The sequence below is a fragment of the Ixodes scapularis genome, unplaced genomic scaffold, assembly GCF_016920785.2.
Source record: "Ixodes scapularis isolate PalLabHiFi unplaced genomic scaffold, ASM1692078v2 ptg001212l_1___fragment_1__unscaffolded, whole genome shotgun sequence".
Taxonomy (NCBI): Eukaryota; Metazoa; Arthropoda; class Arachnida; order Ixodida; family Ixodidae; genus Ixodes; species Ixodes scapularis.
In genome coordinates, this window is record NW_024610117.1 from 408,393 (window position 1) to 412,016 (window position 3,624).

Genomic DNA, 3,624 nt, shown 5'->3' on the forward strand with positions numbered 1-3,624 from the left:
GCAACAGAGCACAGCCAGACGCTTTCTGCCAGGGACGCATGCGTTCAAAAAAGCTGCGATTTCAAAACATCATGTCTCCCTTCTGTCCTTCAGTGTTCACTTTGATCTGTGTATACCACAGCACTCAATGCTGCAAGTAATAAAGTCGTCTATACGTACTTTTCGAAGCGATTGAAAGTGCAATGGTTTCACTTGGAACCCACAAGCAAAGTGCGCGACGAACTTGAGCTGTCATCCGTCGGTCCCGCCATCGCCGCCGTCTCGCCGGGTTGGCGCGGTAGTGGTCGCTGCGCAATGGCGCAATCGCGCAATCTCGGCGGCTCGGCTAGGCTTGGCTGGATCGCCGGATTCGGCCACTCGGCGGCTCGCTCAGCCGCTCGTCTGGATCGATGGGCTACTCGCGGCTCGCTCGGCTCGCCTCCCTTCGGAGTTCGAACTGCCTCCGAAGCTCGAGCGCACGAGCTTTCGCGCGCGCGGGTTGACGGTGGAAACTTTTTTTCATATAACGAGTCTGTAACGTATCGTTTGATGGCGCAAATGCACGTATTTTTCCCGTCGTCTTTTACAGTGTGTGAATCTTGCGAAACAGGTGACGAAGAGTGGTGGGTGAAATGTGCTCGTGTGTGGTTGTGGAATTTGTGTACGACGTAGGATTACCCAGAAAGGTGGGTCAATATCGATAAATGTGCGAGTAAGAAGTACGTGACCTGTCAAGCCCATTAATCCTCATTATTTTATCGTGCGAACTGACATTGTCACGTATCGTGTTCGATTTCGGTTCCAACATCGGTAACCTAACTTTTGTTGCATTAAAACTGCAGTAAACATTTGTTTGAAAACGAACACTCCAATGAGCAGATCGTTATTAGGCTTTCTCATTGTAGGTAGGTCGCGGGTGTCCCAGCTAGTTATTCTGAATGGTTTGGTGGTTGTCTAGCATTTCAAGCGCTCGAGGCTGTGTGTACTGTGTGCCGTACGTACACTTGCGCTTTCGATCAATGCGAATGTGTTTGCGACGCGGAACGTTTGTGTTCTGTGTGTATCCACCTCCAATATCATTCTCTCTCGTATTGCCGTATGGTAACTCCTGCTGTTCTACGATATCATTCACGCGATGTCGTATATGTGGGCGTACCGATATCCACATGTTGCTTCAGGGGCGATCAATACTGTGTTACGTATCCTCTTGGTCCGCGGTATATGCCGACGTAATTCATGTTGGTAACTTGGAATTCGTTCTGAGATTTATCCAGGCGATATTGTATTCTCCTTTGGGCCCGTGATCGACGACCGATATTTATATATCGTGTGACCGCACAGTATGTCCATGTCGGTCACCAATAGGCACGCGGTGTCGTATTCTATTCCAATAACCGTAAGTTCTGTCGGGATATTTTGCTTCGATATCGTGTTGTATACCAATAACCGCAAGTTATATCGGGATATTGTGCTCCAATATCCTGTTGTATACCAATAACCGCATACTCTATCGGGATATTGTGCACCGATATGAATTCCCATCGTGCGTATTGGGTTAATCGAATAACAATAAGTTTTATTGGTTTCCATCAACTTCATTGGAATACAATATTTCCAATAAGCCGAGTTCATATTGGCCTTTTTCAATAGGGGAAGCGCTTTTATTCACACTCTGTGGCTTTCTAGTGCTTGCAATAGCATCTCGGTGAGCTAATGCCAGCTCTGCAAAGGGAGAGGGATCTTCCCACGCTTTGCAGGCTGTAAAGCTGTGGCTTGCACAGCTCTAGTGTGTCACACCTCGCTCACTGGCTCCATCTCGAAGCATAGGTGCTGCATGAGTCGCGCCACACCGTAAGCCCATATACGGTCGGGTGGCAAACCTGGGACCATTTCTCACTGCACTCAGCTATGGTATGGTGGCATGGTCGGGGCATGAAGCAGGCGTACAGCTTCGAAATGCTGATCTTCATGACATTTTAAACACATTTTTCATTACTTTTGTGTCGAGTGGTCAGCATTCTAAAGGTGAGAAAGCAAGCAGCAGCGACAGCAAGAAAAGAAAAATTTAAGACCGCTTTCACCAAGAATCAATTACGAGCACTAGAAAGGCATGGAGTGTAATTAAAACGCTTCTAAGGGTGAATTAGCGTATAAATTAAGTACTTGTCCCTCAAAAATACAAAAAAAAACAATGTATATATAGTTATAAGGATAAAAATATACACCAGGAGGACTTAAACCAAAACTACAGTCTGTAAGTTTGAAATTTGACACCTTAAACCACTTGGGCACCACCCAATTTTATTTCCAGGTTGTTCATCGAGGTATATGAATTTTGTTTGCAGCTGTCGGCTGCAAGAGAGATCGCCTTATTTTCATTTACTTTACTATTCCCACCGAATATGACAAGTGATAAAGAATAGAACCTCATTTGGTTGGCCGAGGCACTGTGCTTGCGTCAAGGCAAACTAGCTTGTCTTGCTGGGTTCATATTTTGTTTCATCACCTGTTTAGGATTCTGTTGTCGCTCATCAAAAGAAGAAAAAAAAAATGGACTAATTTTGACTTATTCTGGTGTGCAGGTACCCTTGGCAGTAAACTCAGCTAAATGGGGCAAAATATAGATACTTTTTTTAGCAAATATGCATCGTTTTAGCAAAATGAGCTACACTATTTGACTAACGTGAAACAGAACGAGCCTCTCCATGGGTCTTTTTTCATCTCTCGCAGACACTATTTCCTGCTTTTTGTGGTTTGTATCAGACTTTTGTATTCTGTCCAGCCAAAGCATCTGTGTTACACTAAGACTGGGTTCTTTAGGATATCTTCAGGTATTCTTCGCAGCAAATTTCTTCCAATCAGGAGCACGAGTTTGTTCTCGGCCACCGAGAGCAAGTATTTTCAAGGTGAGCTATTGCCCGCCTATATGAGTTTTGTATTTCATTCCACTTGAATGCCGTAACCTATGTGTAGTGGTCTTGCATTAGTATTTTGTTGTCTCTCTTCTGCAAAAACACCCATGTTTGACTAAGACCGGGTTCTTTCTTGTACATGCAGGTCTTGGTGGCAAGCACCAGCCAATCAAGGCCATAAGTTTGCTCTTTGCCGCGCATGGCAAGTGTTTTCAAGGTGAGTGATTGATGCCTATCTGAGTTGTGCGTTTCATTCCTCACAGACACTCTATGTCCTGTCTTTATAGTGGTCTTGTGTCAGGCTTTTGTGTCTCTGTCCGGTCAAAGCATCTGTGTTAGACTAAGACTCAGTTCTTTAGGATATCTGCAGGTATTCTTTGCAGCAAATGGCTGCCAATCAGGAACACGTGTCTGTTCTCTGCCACGAAGAGCAAGTATTTTCAAGGTGAGCTGTTGCGCACCTATATCAGTTTTGTGTTTCATTCCTTTTGGATGCCATTTCCTGTGTGTAGTGGTCTTGCACTAGTATTTTGTTGTCTCTCTTCTGCAAAAGCACCCAAGTTTAATTAAGACCGGGCTCTTTCTTATACATGCAGGTCTTGGTGGCAAGAACCAGCCAATCAAGGCCACAAGTTTGTTTTTTGCCGCTCATGGCAAGTGTTTTCAAGGTGAGTGATTGATGCCTATCTGAGTTGTTTGTTTCATTCCTCACAGACACTCTATTTCCTCTCTG